Source organism: Sus scrofa, chromosome 9 (genome assembly GCF_000003025.6).
Source record: "Sus scrofa isolate TJ Tabasco breed Duroc chromosome 9, Sscrofa11.1, whole genome shotgun sequence".
In the NCBI taxonomy this organism is placed as follows: Eukaryota; Metazoa; Chordata; class Mammalia; order Artiodactyla; family Suidae; genus Sus; species Sus scrofa.
The window spans coordinates 16,383,121-16,409,707 of record NC_010451.4 but is presented as its reverse complement, the minus strand read 5'-3'; positions in this window follow the sequence as shown (position 1 = coordinate 16,409,707).

The window sequence follows — 26,587 nt, the reverse complement described above, 5'->3', positions numbered from 1 at the left end:
TTTTTTCCCCCCTGCATTGGTCCAACAGGAGAGTTAAATGAGTTAAAGATAAAAATCAATAATTCCCCGTATACATTAAAAAAAAGAAGATACTGTCAATTTATGTAATGCCTTCTCCCTCTTGGTGCAGTGTTACTTTGTTTTTCTCATTTGGTAGGAAGCAATAGTGTGCCCAAACAGTGATACTGAAAGTTACTGTGGATACTTTTAAGTATATTCATGCCTCAGAGGAATAGCCATGGCAAAGGTAGGCATCTATAATAGACTGAATTGTGCCCCCTTAGAACCTCCTAATTCCCAGAACCTATAAATGCTCTTATACCTTTTATAGGAAAAAAAAGGGACTTTTTAGATGTAATCAAGATAAGGATATTGAGATGGAGAGATTATCATGAATTATTCAGATAGGCATCATGGTATAATCACAAGAGTATCCTGCAAGAGGGATGCAAGAGTAGTTAAAAATAGACAAATGATGCTGTGGTGCTAATGATGGTAGCAGAGGAAGCAAGAAAGAGATTTGAGATGCTATACTGTTGGCTTTGCAGATGGAGGAAAGGGGCATGAGCCAAGGGATGGAAATGGCCTCTAGTGGGTAGTATTTGAAGGAGATCACGTGGCTTACTGTCAGCTTTGGTGCTGTCAGCTTTGGTACTGTCAGCTTTGGTGCTGTCAGGTTTGGGTGAGGACTTTTCATAGGACACAAGTGTTAGGTAGCCTGAAAAGGACAGTGGGCAATGGACTTTTAAAGGAAAAGTGAATTGCTTCTGAAGATGGAAGATAGATTCATGTGCAGTGTGGTTATCATGAGGGGAGTACCCAGATAAACTTGATCTTTGGGGCTGTTCAAATCCAGGCTCTTATATTGATATCCTGGTACAAGTGATAGGACAAGATATGCTTCCACATTTTTAATATTGCCAACTACTTAAAGATAAGAATTATTGAGTCATGGAATGTGAATGGAAAAAGTGTGAAAAAGTACAACATTTGCAAAACTGAAATTTTTTGTTTTTTAAATAAATTTTATTATAGTTGACTTAGAAAGTTGTGTTGGTTTCATATGTACAGCAAAGTAAATAAGTTAGACATATACACCTATGTGTTCCTTTTCAGATTCTTTTCCCATGTAGGTTATTACACAGTATTGAAGAGATAAACCTATGCTATATAGTAGGTCCTTGTTACCTATTTATTTTATGTATAGTAGTGTATATATGTCAATCCAGATCCCCAAATTTATCCCTCCCACCCCAAATTTCTCCTTAGTAACCATAAATTTGGTTTCAAAATCTTTGACTCTGTTTCTGTTGTGTAAATTATTTTGTACAATTTTTTGTTAGAGTACACGTATTCGTGATCTCATATGGTGTTTGTCTTCGTCTCTCTGACTTTCTTCACTTAGTATGATAATCTCTAGGTCCATCCATGTTGCTGCAAATGGCATTATTTTATTCATATTTTATTTTGTGTACCGTATCTTCTTCATCCATTGCTCTCTTGAGGGACATTCAGGTTGCTTCCCCGTCTTGGCTATTGTAAATAGTGCTGCAATGAACATTGGGGTGCACATATCTTTTCAAATTATGGTTTTCTTTGGATAGATGCCCAGGAGTAGGATTTCTGGATCATATGGTAGTCCTATATTTGGTTTTTTAAAGAATTTCCATATTGTTTTCCTTAGTGGCTGCACAGATTTACATTCCCACTGAAAGTATAGGAGGGTTCCCTTTTCTCTACACCCTCTGCAGCATTTATTGTTTGTAAAATTTTTGGTAATGGCCATTCTGACTGGTATGAGGTAATACCTCATTGTGGTTTTGATTTGCATGAAATGTAAGGCAAGTTTGAAGTACTTTCACTGAGGACATTGAATGACTAAGTCCTGGTGTTTACTAGTGATTTGTTTTAATAGGAATAATGTCAAGTTACAAAGTGCTAAGTCTTTGATTGTTTGGCAGAGAAGAGAGAAATACTTCTAAGTTTATCATTAGATTAGAATAATTCCAATATTAACTTTTTTTTTTTTTTTTTGTCTTTTCTAGGGCCGCACTCATGGAATATGGAGGCTCCTAGGCTAGGGGTCCAATCAGAGCTATAGCCACCGGCCTACACCACAGCCACCTCAATGTGGGATCCAAGCCACATCTGTGACCTATACCACAGCTCACGGCAACACCAGATCCTTAACCCACTGAGCAAGGCCAGGGATCGAACCTGCAACCTCATGGTTCCTAGTCGGATTTGTTAACCACTGAACCACAATGGGAACTCCAATATTAACTTATATTAGTCATTGTGTGTTCATGCTGTCATCTGTTTCAGTCCTCTAAAACCTAGGTTCAGTGAGCCAAGAAAACAAGGGAACCTCATGGTGATGTTGGGGTTTCCAGAGGTAGGAGAGAAAGGGTATGTCCTAGGTACTGCAGTCAGCTTCCTGAGATGCAAAATGCACGTGGCTAACTGACAGAGATGCTCTGTTTGGGACCAAATCCAGTCCCTCCCATGATTAATTAATTACTGGTCCTGACGGGTTGGAGAGTAGCTTTTAGGTATGCATCCTATATGGGCTCTGCACATTAATATACCGTATAGGGAGATGCTTTCTATTGCACCTGCAGACAGGCAAGGGGCTGGCCTTAAACAGTCATGTTTACCGTAGTAATTTCCTAGCCCCATCAAGGGGAGTTGAGTTTGAAATGAAAGCTCATTTAGTGAGATATGTAATAAGGCATTCTTTTTCCATGGTAGTACCTTTGGCTATGTAAAAGTGAAGCAGCACTGAAAAAATTTTGCAGATCCTTCCCCACTTGCACTGTGACTTCTCTTGAATACCCAAGGAGGATCACTTTGCCAGAAATAGAAAAATTAAGGGATTTTGCAGACATTTAATTAATGTTGTACAAGATTTAACTCTTATATTCCTCAAGTATCACTGGTGGTGGCAAGATGAATGCGCCTTATCTGACACTGAACAAATGAGCAAAGATTCGAAATGTTCCGGGCTATTTAGCAGAAAGACACTGGGTTTTCAGAATAGGTTCTATAACACTTTTGTTTTAAAGTCAAGAAATATTTATTGGACAATCCTTATGGATCCTCTGGAGGTCAGTGCCCTCTGGTGGTAGCATTGTACAGAAATCAATGACATCGTCAGATATAGATTTACTGAAAAAAAAATTATCAGAAGCTGGAAGATAAGGCAAAGACTGGGATATAGTGCTTCAGAATGTCTCTGGGATTTTCACCAGTTCTTAGTAAGAGGAGTTGTTATGGTACGGTCTCCTTCAGAAAGGCAACTGCACAATTGAACTTATATGATACAACTGTATTCCAAAGGATCCAGTAGAAGTATCACAAATAAGACTGTGAGAAATATTTCTTTAAGGTGCTGGACAGAGTCCATGTTAAAGCTGTTCCTTGCTGAGTGTTGGTTGTATTGTCAATTCTTGCAGATTTCTGGGGCCTGAATTCTAACTAGGGTATAAGCAGAGAGGCAGGGAAAGAATCTCCTTTCCTAGCCCTGTCCTGCCTATTTATACCTTCTTGAGGTTGATACTCTTATTCTTAATTTACAAAAAATCAACTGGGTGTCATAGAGATAAAGGAACTTTTTCAAGGGCATACTACTGCAGTTAACCCTTAAACAATGAGAGGTTTATCTGAGTGTCATTTATAGTCAGCCTTCTGGATCCACAGTTCCTCTGCAGCTGGACACTCAACCAACCACAGACTGTGTAATATTTATCACTGAAAAATATCAGCGTGTAAGTGGACCTGTGCGGTTCAAACCTGTGTGGTTTAAAGGTCAGCTGTTGTTGGTGGCAAGCCTCAGACTACCTGGCTTTACTCTATGACCAGTGTCTAGCTCTGACCTGATAATTGAGGGTTCCTTTTTTTCTCAGGATTTTCTACTCATCAACATGTGCAATAGTTGTGGTTATCAAAACATTCCTTTTCCATAACCGTCAGAAAGCTATCCATCATGTAAGTAGCACACTGTCAACATTAAAAACACAAGTGATTGAGGTGCTGCTCTCACAATGGAAAAAGAAGAACAAATGAGGGGAAGGCAGTGCTTTGAAAGGCAGTACCTTCAGGGGAAAGCCATTAAATGATATTGAGGAATGCCCCCATCCGTGGACGGTAAATTGTCCCAAGTGTTCTTAGCCTCAAAAATGTCTCCTTCTTCTTGGTCAGCAACTAAATGTGTGTTGTTGCCACTTGACCCAAGCCTCCCTGTTTCCTGTGACTTTTTCACCTTGGCTGCAAATTATCTATAGCCTGACTTTAAATCTCCAAATCAGATCTTCCCTTTATTGCTAGTTTAGGAGATTAAAACGTGAACCTCCAGGCAGCAGTTAATAAGTAATTGTTTATTTAGCCATCATGTCAAGAGTGAAGTTCACAATCAATTCTCCAGAGGTCGACTTTAGAATTCACTTTAAACACTGTTCTTCCATCTCCAAGTGAATAAATTCCTCAGTTGTTTCCAGAGTTTGATTCAGGTTACAATGATAATTGTCTACTTCCTCTAATTAAGTTGAATTCCTCTGAAGAATTGTACTTACTAACAGAGTTTCTGTCTCCTTTTTCATTAACCAAAATAATTACTAGTATTTATTGAATACACGCTATATGCTGAACACTATGTTTAAACATATGTTATGAATTATTTGACAAATACTTCCAGCATCCCTATTGTATAAATACTATTATTGTATTCTTTTGTATGTATGAGGGAATTAAGGGTTAGAAAGGCTTGGGAAAATTTTCAGGTTTACACAGAAAAGACGTTGCATATCAAAGCCCCAAGATTCAGGCTTTTACAATTCCTAAGCCCTTGTTCTTAAATACTGCACCTGATAGTATTAAGGTAACAGGATGCATGTTTCCTAATAATACTTTTCTGTTTATGACCCCTTAAATATATTTTAACATTTGTTCAGCATTTTTTGAGGCCTAGATATTGTGACAGACATTGAAGATACAAAAGAGTGAATTATTACTCCTACCCTTAGGAGCATGGTCTACTTATAGACAGAAGGTAGGGATTTATGAATAAAATTTAGGAAAACAGTTTGATAAGTGTTACTATAGAACTATCAACAAATTACCTTAAAATTGAAGAGTGAAAGAGAGGGAACTTCCACTGGGTTTTTAACAGAGTTGTCCTTAGAGACTTACTGGAGGAGATGTACTTTGTAATTATTGCTGTTTAAATGGGTTTGTTTCTGCTTCACCTCTGTGAAGTATGTCTGTCTCAAAATTGCTTGACCAGACAAGTAAGGAAGTACTGTGTTAAAACAAAACAAAACAAAAACCTTTCAGCTCTTCATTTCGCTGATAGAGTAACTTATGGGTTGTTTTTCTAAAGACCCCAAAATAGAGTGCCATGTTTTTCACATGGTCAGGCCACTCACAAGGGAAATATAAGTAATAGGTGTGGAGCCGGACATTGGAAATGAACTCATGGATCATCTAGTCCACATGCAAGCCTGACACATTTATAAGTCTGCAGTTCTGTGATCACCTTTGTTCACAGTCACATCCTGCCTTTCTTCCCCTTGGGTCAAAGCATTCATGTAATTCACAGCTGCAGGGTCAGAGAAGTTTCTGCATAAGCCACAAACCATGCCGAGGTTTAACTCTTTCCTTCAACATCTTCAGTCTTGATATAGTCTGAACTTGCCCTGTTCTCATAGTAAGTTTCCCTACCTCAGCCAATTATATCTTCTCTTATCTGCTGACCTAGGCAGCCTATCATAGATTTTAGGAGATAGGAAATACCTAAAATTTCACAGAAATATTATTTGAATTGGATCTAACGTGAAAGGAGGCTTACTTTATCATTTGTTTTTCTATAACTATTTAATTTTACTTATTTTCTATAACTATTTAATTTTATTTCAATAATTGAAATAATTGAAAACTATTTTATTTCAATAATTGAAATCCAATGGGAAGAAATCTAGTCACATTTGATACAGATATTCTCCTCACTTGCAATGGTCATGGGTTACTGCACTATTTTTCTCAGCAGTGGTCAGCAAGAAGATTCCTCCTGAATCTGCAAGACTTTTTGACAGTATCTCTGGCTCAGCCCTCAGGTATTTTGTGTTTTGGTTTCTGTTGTTGTCCTTGATTGTGATCCAAGTTTTCTTTGTTGTGCATTCTGTGCTGTAGATGCTTGACTTAGACTTAATTGACATTTTCAGTACATTACATCCCAAAAAATCAGAATACACATTCTTTTCAAGTGCACATGGAGCATTCTCGAGGATTGACCACATACGGGGACAGAAAACTAACCTCACCAAATTTAAGAGTATAGAAATTATTTCCAGTATCTTCTCTGACCACAATGGCATGAAATTAGAAACAAAACATAGGAAAAGAGATGATAAAAAAGTGACTACATTGGAGCTAAACAACAGGCTGCCCCCCCCCCAAAAAAAGATGGTTCAAAGAGTAAATCAAAATGGAAATTAAAAAATACCTTGAGATAAATGATAATGAAGACAACCATTCAAAATCTATGGGATGTTGGGTTGGAAAAATTAATATTGTAAAAATGTCCATAGTACTGAAACAAATCTACAAATTCAATGCAATCTCTATCAAATTACCTATGATATTTTTCACAGACATAGAACAATCCAAAATTTTATATGGAACCACAAAAGACCCAGAATTGCCAAAGAAATTCTGAGGAACAAAACCAGGCAGGAGACAAATATTACAAATTTCAGGCAATATTACAAAGCCACAGTCATTAAGACAGTGTGGCACTGATACCAAAACAGACAGACAGACCAATGGAACAAAATAGAGAACCCAGAAATAAACCCAGATCCTGTGGTCAATTAATCCTTGACAAAGGAGGCAAGAACATAATATGGGAAAAAGACCATCTTTTCAGCAAGTATTGCTGGGAAACCTGGACAGCTGCATTCCAATCAGTGAAGCTAGAACACACCCTCACACCATGCACCAAATAAACTCAAAATGGCTTAAAGACTTAAACATAAGACAAGACACCATCAAACTCCTGGAAGAGAACAGAGGCAAAACATTCTCTGACATCAACCTTACAAATGTGTTCCCAGAGCAATAGAAATAAAAGCAAAAGTAAACCAGTGGGACTGAATCAAACTGACAAGATTTGCACAGCAGAGGAAACCAAAAAGGAACCAAAAAGACAACTTCAGAATGGGAGAAAATAGTTTCAAACGATGCAACTGACAAGGGCTTAATCGCTGACATATACAAACAATTTATACAACTCAACAGCAAAAAAGCCAACAACCCAATGGAAAAATGGGCAAAAGACCTGAATAGACATTTCTCCAAGGAAGATATACAGATGGCCAAAAAGCACATGAAAAAATGCTCAACATCCCTGATTATTATAGAAATGCAAATCAAAACTACCATGAGGTACCACCTCACACCAGTCAGAATGTCCATCATTCATAAGTCCACAAATAACAAATGCTGGAGGAGGTGTGCAGAAAAGGGAACCCTCCTGCACTGTTGGTGGGAATGTAAGCTGGTAAAACCACTGTGGAGAACAGTATGGAAGTACATTAGAACTAATACCAGGAGTTCCCGTCGTGGCGCAGTGGTTAACGAATCCAACTAGGAACCATGAGTTCGTGGGTTCGGTCCCTGCCCTTGCTCAGTGGGTTAACGATCCGGCGTTGCCGTGAGCTGTGGTGTAGGTTGCAAACGCGACTCGGATCCCGCGTCGCTGTGGCTCTGGCGTAGGCCGGTAGCTACAGCTCCGATTCAACCCCTAGCCTGGGAACCTCCATATGCTGCGGAAGCGGCCCAAGCGATAGCAACAACAACAACAACAACAACAACAACAAAAGACAAAAAGCCAAAAAAAAAAAAAAAAAGCCAAAAAAAAAAAAAAAGAACTAATACCAAAACCAGACAAGGATACTACCCAAAAAAGAAAATTATAGGTTAATATCTTTGATGAATATGGATGCAAAAATTCTCAGAAGAATTTTAGCCATCCAAATCCAACAACATATAAAAAAGATCATACACTTTGACCAAGTGGGATTCATCCCAAGTTCACAAGGATGGTTCAACATTTGCAAATCAATCAACATCATACACCACATTAAAAAAAAAAGTTAAAAACCACATGATCATCTCAATAAATGCAGAAAAAGCATTTGACAAATCCAACATCCATTAGGGATTAAAAATTCTTACCAAAGTGGGTATAGAGGGAACACACCTTAACATAATCAAAGCCATTTATGACAAGCCCACAGCCAATATAATACTCAATAGAGAAAAACTGAAAGCCTTCCCACTAAAATCTGGAACAGGACAAGGATGCCCACCCTCACCACTTTTATTCAACATAGCATTGAAAGTCATAGCCACAGCAATCAGACAAACAAAAGAAATGGAACAGAATAGAGAACCCAGAAATAAACACAGACACCTATGGTCAATTAATCTTTGACAAAGGAGTCAAGAATATAAAATGGGAAAAAGCCTCTCCATCAAGTGATGCTGGGAAAGCAGGAGAGCTGAATGTAAATCAGTGAAACTAGAACACACCCTCACGCTATGCACAAAAATAAATTTAAAATGGCTTAAAGACTTCAACATAAGACAAGACACCATCAAACTTCTAGAAGACTATGTAGGTGAAACATTTTCTGACATCAGCTGTACAAATGTTTTCTTAGGTCAGTTTCCCAAGGCAATAGAAATAAAAACAGAAATAAACCAATGGGACGTAATCAAACTTACAAGCTTTCATACAGCAAAGGAAACCATAAAAAAAGCAAAAGACAACTTGTGGAATAGGAGGAAATAATTTCAAATGAAGCAACTGACAAAGGCTTAATCTTTAAAATATATAAACAACTTATACAACTCGACAGCAAAATAAAACAAAAAACAAAAAAAAGCACAGAAAAATAGGCAAAAGACCTGAATAGACATTTCTCTAAAGAAGATATACAGATGGCCAACAAGCACATGAAAAAATTCTAAACATCACTAATTATTACAGAAATGCAAATTAAAACTACCATGAGGTACCACCTCACACCAGTCAGAATGGCCATCATTAACAAGTCCACAAATAACAAATGCTGGAGAGGGTGTGGAGAAAAGAGAGACCTCCTACACTGTTGGTGGGAATGTATATTGGTACAACCACTATGGAAAACAGTATGGAGATACCTCAGAAAACTAATATAGAACTACCATATGACCCAGCAATCCCATCCTGGGCAAATATCCAGACAAAACTTTCATTGAAAAGATACATGCACCCTTATATTCATGGAAGCAATATTCACAATAGCCAAGATACAGAAATAACCTAAATGTCCATCGATAGATGAATGGATTAAGAAGATGTGGTATATATACACAATGGAATACTACTCAGCCATAAAAAAGAACAAAATAATGCCATTTGCAGCAACATGGATGGAACTGGAGACTCTCATACTAAGTGAAGTAAGTCAGAAGGGGAAAGACAAACACCATATGATATCACTTGTATCTGAATCTAATATATGGCAAATTAACCTACCTACAAAAAAGAAACAAATTCATGGACTTGGAGAACAGACTTGTGGTTGCCAAGGGGGAGGGGTAAGCAACAGGGATGCCCTGGGATTCTGGGGTTAATAGATGCAAACTATTGCATTTGGAGTGGATAAGAAATGATATCCAGATGTATAGCACAGGGAACTATATCTGGTCGCTTGTGATGGAATGCAATGGAGGCTAAAGTAAGGAAAAGAATGTATGAATATATATACATCTATCTATCTCTATATAGATAGGTATATATACCCATATATATGCATACTGGGTCACTTTGCTCTGCAGCAGAAATTGACAGAACATTATAAATCAACTATAATAGGAAAAATTAAAATCTTTAAAAAAGAAGATAGTTTAAAATTTTCAATTTCTGTTATATCTATAGACTCAGATATTTAATAATCCTGGATAATATGCTGGGTTTTTTTTAGGATGATCCTTTAGAGTTATATAGCTTTAATTGATTTAACTGTCAGCATTTGAGCAAATAGACTTACATATACTTGATTTTGCTGAATAGCTTCTGCCCTTTCTCTATTTCATGGTAAAAGGCCCAAGAAACCTTTGGGGAGGAAGTAAACTAAATCAGATCACTTTCATTTGGGGATGTAACACTGTTAGATATTTTTGATGGGCCAAGTTAGTCCTGTCTTATGTCAACTGGCTGGATAACAAGGGATTGGAACTCACTGAAAGGGAGGGGAGAATCAGACATGCTCAACCACATGTTTAAAAGGCCCGAGAGGAATGTTACTCTGCTTTGCACAGTAGCATGTGGCTTATATGATGTCTTCATATTGAGCTTCTCTGGCCCATTGGATGTGAGACCAATGTGTGAGGTCATATGGGGAGCCCAGGCATACCCAGAGAACAGTACCAGAGAAAGAGATGGCATATTTCTTCCTCAATCCAAAGTAAAAATTATTGCTAACCAGCAGTGATGGAAATGCTTTAATTATGAACTGGATAAGAAGTGCCTCAAAGAGTGAGGACCACATATTTTTAGCAATCATAGTGCAGAGTTCTTTCTGAGAATTAGCTGGAGTTTCTAATGCAGCATATGGAAGTTCCCCGGGCCAGGGGATGAAAAGGAGCTATAGCTGCAGCCTATGCTGCAGCATGGCAACACTATATCCAAGTTGCATCTGTGACCTATTCTGCAGCTTGTGGCAACAGGGGATCCTTAACCTGTGCAGCAAGGCCAGGGATCAAACCTGCATCCTCACCTAACCCTAACCCTAACCCTAGCCCTAACCCTAACCCTAACCCTAGCCCTAACCCTAACCCTGAACCTGCTGAAACACAATGGGAATTCCTGTAATGATTTTCTTTGAGGAACAGCAAAAACCAGGACTGGTCTACTGCAGTACTTGAGATGACAGAATTTTTTATCTTGATAAAGAGAAAAGAATCATGGAAAAATAAAAATGTTCTTTTGATGAAAATATGGGGTATTTAAAGTCATACTGATTTAGATAATCTTTTCTTTCTTCCTTCTAAAATACAAGGGGGAGAGCGTAAACCTTTACACTAAAAATGTATTTAGCCTTAGCATTAATTATTATGGTAAGAAATTGGAAATAACCAAAGTTAGTAATGATTAAGCAGAACATTCTTCACTCTCATATTATATCCATAGCATCTAGAACATTATCTGTTACACAGAAGGTACAGAATATATATTACAAGATAAATGAATAAATGCACATCTGTTTAAAGTGAATTATCTCCTCCAGGATTATAAATCCTAGGACAATAAATTATAAACTATAAATTATAATTCCAGAACTGTAAATCCTAGGAAGTTACTGAGATGATTGTGTTAATCATGATATGGAAAATGTGAATATGATCATTTTGAGTGAAAAAATATAGAATATAAAATAGCTCTTGAATATAAAATGGTTCTTAAACTTCAGCATGTGTCGTGTTACCTAGAGGGCTTGTTAAACACAGATTTCTGAGTTTCAACACCAGTTTCTACTTCACTGCATCTGGAATGGGGCCCAGTAATTTGCATTTCTAGCAAATTTCTAGGTGATGTCTGTGTTTACTGGCCCCAAGACCGTATTTTGAGAACTACTGATGTAAAGGATGGTTACAAGGATATAAAACAAGCAAATGAAGTGATATCTGAAAAAAGTTTTGAGCAAATAAAATTATGCCAACTAAAGGTGTTGAGAATACAGTGTTAATGGTGACTGTTTTGGGAAGTGGAATCATGGCTTATAGATCTTCGCATTCTACTTTTCTTTATTTTCCAAATGTTTTGTCTATGACTAGGTTAAAATGAAAAATAAAAAATGCCAGTTTAAATGTAAAAACAAAATCAAAAGATAATTTTTACACAGTAAAGGGAGATACTAATTTTCTTTAAAGAGAGTATAGTGAAATTTGGATATAAGGAGCTAATTTATGTGCTTGCCTTTAATATTATTTAATTGCCTCTTTTAGAATTCCCTGATATTAAATTGATTCTTCACCTGACACCGAGAGTCATTGTCTTCCAGAAACTTTTCTTCACTCTTGTAAAGCAGACCATGCAGATGCTGATGATAGCTTAGCTCACATTTTATTTGGTTATTTTCTCTGTCCTTTTTTTTTTTTTTTTTTTTTGTTCTTTTATAGCCGCACCTGTGGCATATGGAGGTTCCCAGGCTAGGGGTCTAATTGGAGCTGTAGCTGCCGGCCTACGCCACGGCAACAGCAATGTGGATCCGAGCCGAGCCGACCTACACCACAGCTCCTGGCAATCCCGGATCCTTAACCCACTGAGTGAGGCCAGGGATCGAACCTGCAACCTCATGGTTCACTAGTCGATTCATTAACCACTGAGCCACGACGGGAATTCCTATTTTCTCTGTTCTTGATGACCAGGATCTCCTTGAGACCAGGACTTAAGTTACTGCTTGTTTAACACACCTTTGGCCTGAGTGTGTGAAGGTGCTTCACTTTCCCAGGTTCAGCTCAAATATAATTTATGTTCAACTGTTGGATATTTTCTATTTGCCCACCTGGGTTCACTATGCTCCGTCATTCTCCTTGTTCCAGAAAATAGACAATTTTGTGTCCAATAACCTATTTAATTGTTTTAATATTTGAAGAAAGACCTGTCATGAATAAACAATGAGACATGAATGGGAATTTCTGTTCCAAAGTTCAGCTAAAGTGTGCCCTGAGATCAAACCTCAGTTCTCATTCGTGGAAAGCATGTGATCTACCACTAAACTACACCACCACGTCTAGATAATTTAGGGCTGCATCAAAAAGCTCGCTTTGGAATTCCTCTTGTGGCTCAGTGGTAACAAACCTGACTTGTATCCATGAGGATATGGGTTCAATCCCTGGCCCCACTCAGCGGTTTAAGTATCCAGCATTGCTGTGAGCTGTGGTGTACACTGCAGGTGTGGCTCAGATCCTGCATTGCTGTGGCTGTGGTGTAGGCCAGAAACGCAGCCTTAGCCTTAGCCTTAGCGTTAGACCCCTAGTCCAGGAACTTCTATATGCTGTGGGTGTGGCCCTAAAAAGACCAAAAAACAAAAACAAAAAACAAACAAAAAAAAACCCACTCTCTTGAGTTTTGGGTTACAGGTAGTTTGACTAGTGGGAAGCATAGAAAATGAGACTGGAATGAGCTCAGTGAGTTTTATTCCCCTCACCTCTTCCCTGATGGATCATGGGTTGGCAGTGGCTGTATTCCTTTACTGAAGACCTTGGCTCCTCTAAGATGTTCCTCTCTCTAGCTATGCTTCTCTCTGTAGGTTCTGATTTCTGTGACTTCCCTTTATCCCTTCAGATGTAGAATACTAGCTGCTCCCTTTGCTGCTGGTTTGATGCTTCCTTTACATTTCTTATTGGTTTCCCTTAATCATTTCTATACTTTGTACATAATCCTTTATTAAGCTCTCCTAAAATTGTCTTGTTTGAGTAGGCCATCTGCTTCCTGCTGGGACCTTTGCCAGTATAACTCCTTTTTATTTTAATTTTCATGTCTATGGATACATGCCTTCACCTCAAAGAAATAAGAGGCAGAAGCTCCCCATGGCCTAGCATGGAATATAAAGAGTGCAGGCTTTAGAGCAAACCATATTGGTTCAGGTATAAGTTTTGCCTTGCTAAATTGCACAGTGAAGTTACTTAAGAGGCTCAATTTTTTTTCCCCTCAAAAGTGGGGATTATAATTTTTCACTTGTGGAGTTGCCGAAAGAGTTAAGTACGAAAACGTATGTCAAGTATCTAGCGCTTTGTATGCATGTATGTGCCCCCAGATTTTTATCTTGCTCTTCCCTCCCTCTGCTGGAACTAACCACAGCAATAAAAGAGGAAAGTTGTTCTGTTCTCTCACTGTATCTCTGCATCCATTCCAAGTATCCTCTGTTGTAGCTTCATTACCTCCCAAATATATAAACAATTCTTGCCTTCCTGGATAATGCACTTCTATCTCCTATGCATCTCTGCTGCTTGGGTTATCCTAGGGGCCATCTAAGTTCTAGAGACTTGCTCTCCTAAGGAAGACTCAGAAAGCAGGCAGGTTGCTAGTTTTCTCCCCAGGGACATGATGACCTCATCTTTGCATTGCCAAAACTTGGCCTCTGTCCACTGGTGCTGAATAGAAATGCAGAGACAGAGTTTTGGATGAAGATGAATAAAATAGCTTTTATTGCTTTGCCAGGCAAAGGAAGCCACAGCAGGCTAATGCCTTAAAGATTGTGCGCTATTTAGGGGAAGAATTGCAAGGAGTTTATAGTCTAAAAGGAGAAAAACAGGATTTCAGAAAAATCAGGACTAGGGCAGACATGCATTCTTCTTTCTTTGGGAGAATCTTAGCCATTGAAGCTGGTGTCAGGAGATCTCAATGGGATCTTGGTGGTGGCCTTCTGGGTTACTGCCTAGAATTACAGTACTTGCAAAACTGGCATCTTGATCAGAGATTAGAACAAACTAGGAGAGTTCCTGAAAAACATCATGTATTAATAACCTTTAACCCACAGGCAGTTGTGTTCAGGGTGCGTTTGTAAGCTTTAGCTTACAGGTGATTGTGTTTAGGGTGCAGTCCAATAAGGGAGAAGTACATGGAAGGGCTCCAAGATGTTCAATATTAAAGTATTCGTTTCTAAAAGAAGCATAAGGAATACAACCTTTCTCTTATGTGTTTAAGATGCTTTCATCATTATGTGTATCCCTTGAGGGGGAACCAGGATCCTACCCCAAGGCTGTACTACTGTTGCTTGACTGTTCCTCTTGTTCTTCCCCTGCCTTTGCATCACCTCCCTTCCCCATCAGCGAATTCTGAACCTGCCCCTTGGAACTCAGGGAAAGCCATGGAGGCTGAATAAGACCCTTTCCCTAAAAACAAGAAATGGGGGACACACAGAGTTCCTGTTGTGACTCAGCGGAGATGAATCTGACTAGCATCCATGAGGACGCAGGTTCAATCCCTGGCCTTGCTCAGCAGATTAAGGATCCAATATTGCTGGGAGCTGTGGTGTAGGTTATAGACACGGCTCGGATCTGATGTTGCTGTGGCTATGGCATAGGACAGCAGCTACAGCTCCGATTCAAGCCCTAGACTGGGAACCTCTGTATGCCACAGATGCCACCCTAAAAAAAGAAAAAAGACAAAAAAAAAAAAAAAAAAGAAAAGAAATGGGGGACACAGAAAGGCTTTTGTGCCCAGCAGCCCCAAGGGCCCTGTTTGGTTATATTTGTGAGGAAGAAACTTGTTGCTTAGTTTCTTAGGCAGGGGACATGGACATCTGGAATAGACCTCACTCTTACAAATGATCAAGTTCTTTTTCAGAGGCAGTGCTGCATTATAATATCCTGATATAGAACTTCAATATGGCATGACAGAGCAGAACTTTTTGTAAGACATAGGACTTAGTGATCATGTATTATCACCTTGTTTAGCCTTTGGAATAAGGTTGTGGCCTTTCCAATTGATTATGTTGAGGCTTAAAGATGTTCTGTAAGTTGCTCTTACTAGAGGGTGGAGGACCTGAGGCAAAACACAGGTCTCTTTCAAGTCAGTTTATGTTCTTCTAATACTGCATTCCTATTTTTCGAGAGTTAAATGCTTTACCCAAAGACAGTAGATCTTCAAAGGATCACTGGAATAAGTGTTTGTGTTTTTGGGATTGGGGTGGTTGGGGATGATATCAGGATCCCTGAAGAGCCATAGATAAAATGATATGGAAGCAGAACTCCTACCTCTTAACACAAGCAAGCTCTGTGATATTAGGAAAACAGCATTTGACTGGTCTCTATCTTTGTCATCTATGAAATGAGATTCTTCCTAATCTTCGCCTGATGGAATGCTTGGCTCGCAGTTGTGGCCTGAAAGAATTTAATTTTTTTGTTCTGCTTTGTTTGGGTACCCATAGCTCCTGCCAGTACCATCCTTTATTCTTGCCCCTAGTTTAACCTCCATACTTGTTGACTGAGTAATCCTAAAACATGGATCTTATCAACCTAAATACCTGATGAAGAATCACTTCATTTGGTAACAAGCCAAACCCAAATAGAAAAGAAAGCTTTTCCATTCCTAGAATATACACATAATGGGGCTAATGCTTCAAATATTTCTGGCAAACACAAACTAATGGTGGTTCAGTTGCCTCTGTAAAGTGGTGCTACCTGACAAATCCAATAGTGTCTCCACTGCTCAAGAAAGATCACATTCCACAAGTAGAGAAAATGATGAGATTATATAATTAAAATGAAAAAAGTGTCTTAGAGACTACATTGGAGTTTTAGCCTTGAAAAAGAATTCAGAGTGATCAAGGAAACATACATTATCATCATTATCACCATCATCAACATTATTAAAGCCAACTTTTTACCAATTGCTCCCTGATGGAAACATTATTATTATTATAATTTTTCTTTTTAGGGCCACACTGGAGGCATATGGAAGTTCCCAGGCTAGCTTCCAATCGAAGCTGCAGCAGCTGACCTATGCTACAGCCACAGCAATGTGGGAGCCGAACCCCACCTGTGACCTACACCAAAGCTCATGGCAACACCGGGTCCTTTAACCCACTGAGCGAGGCCAGGGATCGAACCCCATCCTCACAGATACTATTCAGGTTCATTACTGCTGAGCCACAATAGGAACTCTGAAACATATTATTTAATTCCCAAGGAAGAACTGTGAGGCAATTACTTTATTACATTTATACTGTAGAAAAGAAAATTGACTCTCAGGGAAGCTGGAAACTTACCTAGATTTAATCAATGGGTAAAGGCTACTTGATGCAAAATTTCCTGCTCTTGAAAACATAGAAATATATTTTACACATTTAGGTATCAATAAACATTCCTAATCTTGTATTGCTCAAATATTGGGGGAATTGAAGAGGGAAAAGAAGGGACAAAATACTACACTTCATATATAGTTTTAGATAAAAGTAAAATTCATTGTATTAGCAGGATGAAACACTGAAGATGTTTGCCTCGTGAAAGTGGCATTATCAAAACTGTTTCAGTTTCCCTACAGTGGATGGATTTGGGATTAAATAAATAAGAAATTGGGAAACTGATTAATAGGCTCTTTTGCAATATAAGGGAAGAGATTATGAGACAATAAGTAAGAATTTATATTTTTATATTGTTATTTCCCCAATAATTTTTTTTCTACTGTACAGAATGGTGACCTAGTTACACATACATGTATACATTTTCTTTTCTCATATCATCATGCTCTACCATAAGTGACTAGACATAGATCCCAGTGCTACACAGCAGGCTCTCATTGCTAATCCATCCCAAAGGCAACAGTCTGCATCTATTAACCCCAAGCTCCCAATCCATCCCACTCCTCGCCCTCCCCCTTGGCAACCAAAAGTCTATTCTCAAAGTCCATGATGTTCTTTTCTGTGGAAAGGTTCCTTTGTGCCATATATTAGATTCCAGATATAAGTGATACCACATGGTATTTGTCTATCTCTAACTTACTTCACTCAGGATGAGAGTCTTTAGTTCCATCCATGTTGCTGCAAATGGCAGTATTTTGTTCTTTTTTATGGCTGAGTAGTATTCCATTGTGAATAGATACTGTATCTTCCTAATCCAATCATCTGTTGATGGACATTTGGGTTGTTTCCATGTCTTGGCTATTGTGAATGGTGCTGTCATGAACATGCGGGTGCATGTGTCTTTTTCCAGGAAAAAGACATATATCTGTCTTTGTCCAGATATATGCCCAAAAGTGGGGTTGCTGGGTCATATGGTAGTTCTATTTATAGATTTCTAATGTACTTCCATACTGTTCTCCACAGTGGTTTTACCAGCTTACATTCCCACCAACAGTGCAGGAGGGTTCCCTTTTCTGCACACCTCCTCCAGCATTTGTTATTTGTGGACTTATGAATGATGGACATTCTGACTGGTGTGAGGTGGTACCTCATGGTAGTTTTGATTTGCATTTCTATAATAATCAGGGATGTTGAGCATTTTTTTTCATGTGCTTTTTGGCCATCTGTATATCTTCCTTGGAGAAATGTCTATTCAGGTCTTTTGCCCATTTTTCCATTGGGTTGTTGGCTTTTTTGCTGTTGAGTTATATAAATTGTTTGTATATGTCAGAGATTAAGCCCATATCAGTTGCATCATTTGAAACTATTTTCTCCCATTCTGAAGTTGTCTTTTTGGTTCCTTTTTGGTTTCCTCTGCTGTGCAAATCTTGTCAGTTTAATTCAGTCCCATTGGTTTACTTTTGCTTTTATTTCTGTTGCTTTGGGAGACTGACTTGAGAACACATTTGTAAGGTTGATGTCAGAGAATGTTTTGCCTCTGTTCTCTTCCAGGAGTTTGATGGTGTCTTGTCTTATGTTTAAGTCTTTAAGCCATTTTGGGTTTATTCTGGTGCATGGTGTGAGGGTGTGTTCTAGCTTCACTGATTTGAATGCAGTTGTCCAGGTTTCCTAGTAATACTTGCTGAAAAGACGGTCTTTTTCCCATTTTATGTTCTTGCTTCTTTTGTCAAAGATTAATTGACCATAGATGTCTGGGTTTCTTTGCTTCTTTTTTTTTTTTTTTTTTTTTTTTTTGTCTTTTTGCCTTTCCTAGGGCCACACCTGCAGCATATTGAGATTCCCAGGCTAGAGGTCCATTCGGAGCTGTATCTGCCAAGCCTATGCCAGAGCCACAGCAACACAGGATCCAAGCCACATCTGCCACCTACATCACAGCTCACGGCAATGCTGGATCCTTAACCCACTGAGCAAGGCCAGGGATTGAACCCGCAACCTCATGGTTCCTAGTTGGATTTGTTAACCACTGAGCCATGACGGAAACTCCCTGTCTTGGTTTATTTCTGGGTCCTCTGTTCTGTTCCATTGGTCTGTCTGTCTGTTTTGGTACCAGTACCATACTGTCTTGATGACTGTGGCTTTGTAATAGTGCCTGAAGTCTGGGAGAGTTATGCCTCCTGCTTGGTTTTTGTTCATCAGGATTGCTTTGGCAATTCTGGGTCTTTTGTGGTTCCATATAAATTTTTGGATGGTTTTTTCTAGTTCTGTGAAAGATGTCATGGGTAATTTGATATGAATCTATAGATTGCTTTGGGTAGTATGGCCATTTTTACAACATTAATTTTTCCAACCCAGGAGCATGGAATATCTTTCCATTTCTTTGAATGCTCTTTAATTTCCTTGATGAATGTTTTATATTTCTCAGCATATAAGTCTTTTACCTCCTTGGTCAGGTGTATTCCCAGCTATTTTATTTTTTGTGATGCAATTTTAAAAGTTTTTGCATTTTTGTATTCCTCTTCTAATGTTTCAATTGTTAGTATACAGAAATGTGACTGATTTCTGAATGTTAATCTTATATACTGCTACTTTGCTAAATTTGTTGATCAGTTCAAGTAGTTTTTGTATTGAGTCTTTAGGGTTTTCCATATATAGTATCATGTCATCTGCATACACTGACAGTTTTACCTCTTCTCTTCCTATTTGGATGCCTTTTATTTCTTTGGTTTATCTGATTGTTGAGGCTAGGACTTCCAGTACTATGTTGAATAACAGTGGTGAGAGTGGGTATCCTTGTCTTGTTCCAGATTTTAATGAGAAGAATTTCAGCTTTTCTCCATTGAGTATTATATTTGCTGTGGGTTTGTCATAAATGGCTTTTATTATGTTATGTTCCCTCCCATACCCACTTTGGTAAGAGTTTTGATCATGAATGGATGTTGGACTTTGTCAAATGCTTTCTTTGCATCTATTGAGATGATCATGTGGTTTTTGACTTTTCTTTTGTTAATGTGGTATATGACATTGATTGATTTATGTATATTGAACCATCCTTGTGAACCTATGATGAATCCCACCTGGTTGTAGTGTACAATCTTTTTTATATATTTTTGGATTCAGTTGGCTAAAATTTTGTTGAGAATTTTTGCATCTATATTCATCAAAGATATTGGCCTATAGTTTTCTTTTTTGGTGGTATCTTTGGTTTGGGAATTAGGGTGTCTTTGGGAGTGTTCCTTCTTCTTCAACCTTTTGAAAAAGATTATAGAGGATGGGCATCAGTTCCTCTTTGTATGTTTGGTAGAATTCTCCTGTGAAGCCATCTGGTGCTGGACTTTTATTTGTAGAGAATATTTTTATGACATATTCAATTTCATTTCTAGTGATTGGTCTGTTCAGTTAATTTATTTCTTCATGATTCAGTTTTGGCAGGCTGTAAATCTCTAGAAGGTTGTCCATTTATTCTAGGTTGTCAAATTTGTTGGCATTCAGTTGTTCACAGTATTCTCTCATTTTTTTTTTTTCTGTAGTATCAGTTGTGACTTCTTTTTCATTTCTTATTTGTTTTATTTGGTTTTTTCTCTCCTCTTCTTGGTGAGTCTAGCCAGAGGTTTGTCAAGTTTGTTTACCTTTTCAAAGAACCAGCTCTTCGTTTTATTGATTCTTTCTACTGTTTTTTCAATATCTATTTTATTGATTTCCTCTTTGAGCTTTATGATTTCCTTCTTTCTATTGACTTTAGGTTTTGTTTGTTCTTTTTCTAATTCATTTGGGTGATGGGTTAAGTTGTTGATTTGAGATTTTTCTTCTTTTTTGAGGAAGGCCTGTATTGCTATGAATTTCCCTCTGAGCACTGCTTTTGCAGCATCCCATAGATTCTGTGTGATTGTGCCTTCATTATCATTAATCTCGAGGTGTTTTTTGATTTCCTTCTTGATTTCCTCGTTGACTCATTGGTTTTTTAGTAGCATATTGCTTAGTCTCCATGTAGTCAGTTTTTTCTCATTTCTTTTCCTGCAGTTGATTTCTTGTTTCATGCCATTGTGGTCAGAGAAGATACTTGAAATAATTTCTATATTCTTAAATTTGTTGAGGTTAGCTTTGTGCCCAAGGATGTGATAAATTCTTGAGAATATTCCATGTGTACTTGAGAAGAATATATATTCTGATTTTTTTGGATGTAATGTCCTGAAAATATTGATTAAGCCTAACTGTTCTATTGTGTCCTTTAGGCTCTCTGTTGCCTTATTTATTTTCTATCTAGAAGATCTGTCCTTTGTTGTGAATGGGGTGTTAAAGTCTCCTACTATGATTGTATTCCTATTAATTTCTCCTTTTATGTCTATTAGTACTTCTTGGAGATATATGGGTGCTTCTACATTAGAGGCATATATATTGACAATTGTAATATCTTCTTCTTGAATGGATCCTTTAACCATTAAATAGTGTCCTTCTTTGTCTTTCTACATGGCCTTCGTATTAAAGTCTATTTTGTCTGATATGAGTATTGCTACTCCTGCTTTCCTGTCTTGTCCATTGTCATGAAATATCTTTTCCCATCCCCTCACTTTCAGTCTATATGTATCCTTTGCCCTAAGGTGAGTTTCTTGTAGACAGCACATTTGAAAGTTTTTGGTTTTTTATCCAATCTGCCCACTCTGTGTCTTTTGATTAGAGCACTCAGTCCATTGACATTTAAGGTGATTATTGATAGATATGTATTTATTGCCATTTCAAACCTTGTTTTCCATTTGATTTTATGTTTCTCTTTTGTTTTTTTGGTTTTTTTTTTTTTGGTTGGATGATTTCCATTTATTTTATGCTTGAGTGCTTTTCTTTTCAGTTTTTGTGAATGTGATGATCAGTTTTGATTTGTGGTTGCCCTGTTTTTTAAGTATGTTAACCCCTTCCTATATCTGATTGCTTTATCCTGATAGTCATATAGGTTCAAACACATCATTAAAATAAAAAAAAGAATCTATATTTTCTTACTTTCCTTTTCCACATTGTATGGTTTTGATGTCTTTTTTTTTTTTTTCCCAACGTCTTCATGTTTAGATCTGTATGCTGGCTTATTTAAGTGACTGCTTTTCAATTGTAGTTTCCTCCGTCCTAATTCTTTTTTTTTTTTTTCTTTTCTTTCTTTTTTTTTTAATTTAGAGATGCTCTTTCAGTATTTATTTTAGAATATGTTTAGTATTGCACTCTTTTAGCTTTTGTTTGTTGGAGAAATTCTTTATTTCCCCTTCTAATTTAAATGATATCCTTGCTGGATAGAGTATTCTAGGTTGCAAATTTTTTTTCCTTTCAGCACTTTAAATATATCTTGCCACTCCCATCTGGCCTGTAGTATTTTTGTAGAGAAATCAGCTGATAGCCTTATTGGGGTTCCCTTATAATTAATGCTTTGCTTTTCTCTTGCTGCCTTTAGAATCCTCTCTTTAACTTTTGCCATTTTTATTACAATATGTCTTGGTGTGGGCCTGTTTGGGTTCAGCTTGTTTGGGGCCCTCTGTGCTTCCTGTATCTTGATATCAGTATGCTTTAGATTTGGAAAGTTTTCAGCCATAATTTCTTCAAATATATTTTCAATCCCCTTTTTCTTCTTCTTTTCCTTCTGGAATTCCTGTTATGCATGGATTGGCTGGTTTTATATTATCACATATGTCTCTTATATTGCTTTCATGTTTTTTCATTTTGTTTTCTGACTGCTGTCCTGATTGGGTGATTTCCATTATTCTGTCTTCTACATCACTAATTTGTTCCTCTGCATTATTCATTGTGCTCTTAATGCCTTTAGCTCAGTTTATGTCTCTGAAAATAAATTTTCTAATTTTTCTATGTTCTTCTTATATTTCCTAATTTTTTTCTAAAGGAATCTTCATTACTGTTCATATCCTCTCCTAATTCCTTCAGTATTTTCACTATCTGCCTTTTGAACTCAATGTCTCTCAGACTGCATAGGTGTGTTTCATTGTTGACTGCTTCAGGTGAATTCTCCTGTTCCTCTAACTGGGAATGTTTTCTGAGCTTCTTTGTCTCGCTTCTGTTTTTCTTTTTCTATTAGTTATTCTTTTTCTATTAGCAAAGCCAAACTGTAGACTTCTAAGGTTACTTCTGTGTAAGAATACCCCTTTGTATTTTGGGGTTGGTTAGTATTTATTTTTGGTGTGGGAGTTTGAATATTTGCTGTCTCTTTCTTTGGTGTGAGTAGGCTGCTATTCCCAGGATGCTCAGTGTGTTTTCAGGGAGAAGGAGGCAATGGGTAGGGCCAAGAGTCAGTGCCTGGTTGTTGGGTTCTCAAAAGCATCAAGGACCTGAAGGAAGGTGGTGCAGGTTGCTCCTAGTTGCAGGGCCCTGGGAAGTGGTAATAAGCTCTAGGCAGAGCTTCAAGGTGACCAGAGCATTTGACAGAAGAAGCAGCAGAGTGCATGAGTTCCCATGTGAGTGAGAGCAACAACAGCTTGTGTTAAATTGCAATGCCCTCCTTTGAGGTGATTGGAACCATAGTTGCTGCCTGTTCAGGGACCCCTGGTGGGAGAGGACCATGACCATCTCTAGAGTCAGTTATATCTGTGGTGGTTTGCCCCCACCACCTGTAGACCATGCATGAAGCAACCTGTCTCACTTAGCCCACATATGAGGTATTGTAAAGGCTGCTCCTAGTTGCAGGATCCTGGGAAGTGACAGAGATCAGACATGTGGGTACTGCCCAGAACATTTGGCAGTGGCAGCAGCAGGGTGGGTGTGTTCCCAGGGGTGCAAGAGCACCAACAGGTGGTGTTCGGTCACAATGCCCTCCTCTGCAGTGACCTTGAGGTGAATGGGGCTGCAAGTGGTGTCTGTTCAAAGACCCCTAGTGATGGCGAGCCACTCCCACCTCTGGAGTCAGAGATAACTGCTGTGGTTTGCCCCACCTCCTGTAGACCATGCCAGAAGCACCTCGTCCTGCTTAGCCCCCACAGGAGGTGCTGCACAAGCTGCTCCTAGTTGCAGGTTCCTGGGAAGGGACAGTGATCAAGCCTCTGGGCAGTGGCAGCAGCAGGGTGGGTGTGCTCCCAGGGGAGCAAGAGCAACAACAGGTGGTGTTCCATCACAATGTCCTTCTCTATGGTGCCCTCTGAGGTGGTTGGGGTTACAAGTGACTTTTGTTCAGGTATCCCCAGTGGTGGTAGGCCATGCCCACCTCTGGAATCAGGGATAACTGCAGTGGTTTGCCCTCACCACTTGCAGATCACGCAAGAAGAACCCTGTCCCACTTAGCCCATGAAGGAGGTGCTACACCAGCTGCTCCTAGTTGTAGGGTCTTGGGAAGGGATGGTGACCAAGTATCTGGGCACCACCCAGAGTGTTTGGCAGTGGCAGCTGCAGGCAGGTGTGTTCCCAGGGGAGTGAGAGCAACAGCGTATGGTGTTTGGCTGCAGTTTCCTTGTTTTTTCTTTTTTGCCAACCTCTGAGGTGACTGGGGTTGCAGGTGGAACCCACACAGAGGCACCCAGTGGTGGCAAGCCACACTTCCCTCTGGCCTCTGAGATGACCGCTGGGGTCTGTCCCTGGCACCTGTAGATCATGCAAGAGGCACCATGTAGCACTTAGCCCCCTAGCCCACACAAGAGGTGCCTGGCCACCTGTAGCCTGCACAAGGAGCACCCAGTCTCCTCTAAATGAGCAAGAGGCTTCTTGCCACCCATAACCTATGCCAGAGCGGCCCCGCCCTCTGAGAGTCCAAGGGCATGCACACACTGAGGCACAGGGAGTTTCCTATGGCATCAGCAGCCCCTCCTCCTCTCGCCCTCCCCAACAATGGTGCCTGCCTCTCCTGCAGGTCTGGACCTTCTCCCGGGTTGCCTCTGCCATGGTGTTTCCCTCCTCAGCCCATGGCATACCACTCCCCCACCCATTGTGCACTGCTCCTTAGCCCCTCAGGCTGTCCCCACACAGCCAGCTCCCGTACTCTCCCTGGGACTGTCCTCCAGAGCCTGAGTCTCAGCTCCCAGCCCCTGCCTGAGCGTCTCAGGCTGTGGTGTCCGGGCTGGTGGTTCAGATGATCTGTGCGGCTCTCACTCTGCTTTGCTGTTCTCAGTCCAGCTGCCGAGCTTTTCTTGGAGACTTTGAGGGCCTGCCAATTCAGCTGATCTGTCAACTAGGTGGCTTCCCAGGATATGGGTTCCTTTTCTCCTTCACTGCTCCCTCTTGGGAATGCTAATCCCATCCTGATTCCTTCTCTCTCTCCTTTTTTCTTTTGTTCTACCCAGCTATGTCAAGAGTTTCTTATCCTTTTTGGAGGTTTAAGTTCTTCTGCCAGCATTTAGTTGATGTTCTGTGCGAGTTGTTTTACATGTAGTGGTTTTTTTTTTTTTTGATGTGTTTGTGGGAGAAACACATCAAAGAAACATTTACTCCTCTGCCGTCTTTCTCCACCTCCAGAATTTAGTAATTAGAATAGGTATGAAGAGGTTGGATTCAGGATATGTGGCCAACATAAACTAACCAAAATTTGTTATTCTCATGAGAAAGGGTGATGATCAAGTTTCAACTTGGATTGATGGTTTGTGAGTTTATCAATAAAAACACAGATTTGTACATCCCATAATCATTGCTTTAAAAAAATTTGTTAGACGCATTCACTTTTATTCGTTATGCGGTAACAGGGGTGAGTTTTATTCTATCACCTTAAATAAATATATGAAATAACAGAAAAACCTACATAAGAAGAGGAGGAATACACATGAAGCGAGCCCTAAAATTATCCCTGATTATTACAGATGATTTTTTAGACTGGAGTCATGTGAGAAAGAATCCAAACCTGCTCGTTTTAGTAAGTGGAGGAAGACTGACTTTTGAGTCAGTGTGTTGATTCAGATCTAAAGTTTCATTTAGTAAATAGATAAAATATGGAATCAAGAAAAGCAAAAAAGAAGCCTGTGAGGATAGACTCAAAATGATTTCTAAAATATATGTATTCCTGTGTAAATTTATATGTACACATGTCTAAGTATGAATGTACATATATCTAGATAATATATACAGACACATATACATGTAGATAGATATTATATATGTGTATAGATATATTTGTATCTATGTGTATATACATATGTATATTTCCTAGCTTCTTCTGTGAAAGATACATGAAGTAATGAAAGCCAAAATAGCAATGAGCACTTGATGCTTGAATCATCTCCACTAAAAAGAACCTAGGCTCCTTGGGTAAATGAGTGATTCTAATGCTGTGGCAGAGTTGGTAAAAGATAGTTTTGGAACATATTATTATCATTACAAGAATAAAATGCTTAAAAATGAATGGACATGAGTCAAAAGTATAAAGAAACATATGAAAGACTTGCATTGATTAAATCTCAGATAATTTGTGTACCAAAATAATGAAGTACCTTAATGAAACACAAACCAATAGAAAATGAGAATTTTTGAGCTCATACAAATAATAAAATACAAAAAGATTGAATGATTCTTGTTTATATTACAATGAAGAATGCTTAATGGTAAATGAAGGGAAAATTTTGATGAAGGGAAAGTCATTTGCATTGTCTTGAACTATCTCCTTTCAGACTGCTTATTAGTTTTAAGAGAAAGTAATTTGACATTGAGAAAGTAGATGACACTTTGACCAGGTGATCAAAATTAACATCAGAAAAAAATGACTGAATGACATCATGTACTTCTAGATCAGGTTTTCCCATTTTATGTTACTACTAGGAATGCATACTTTTGATAAT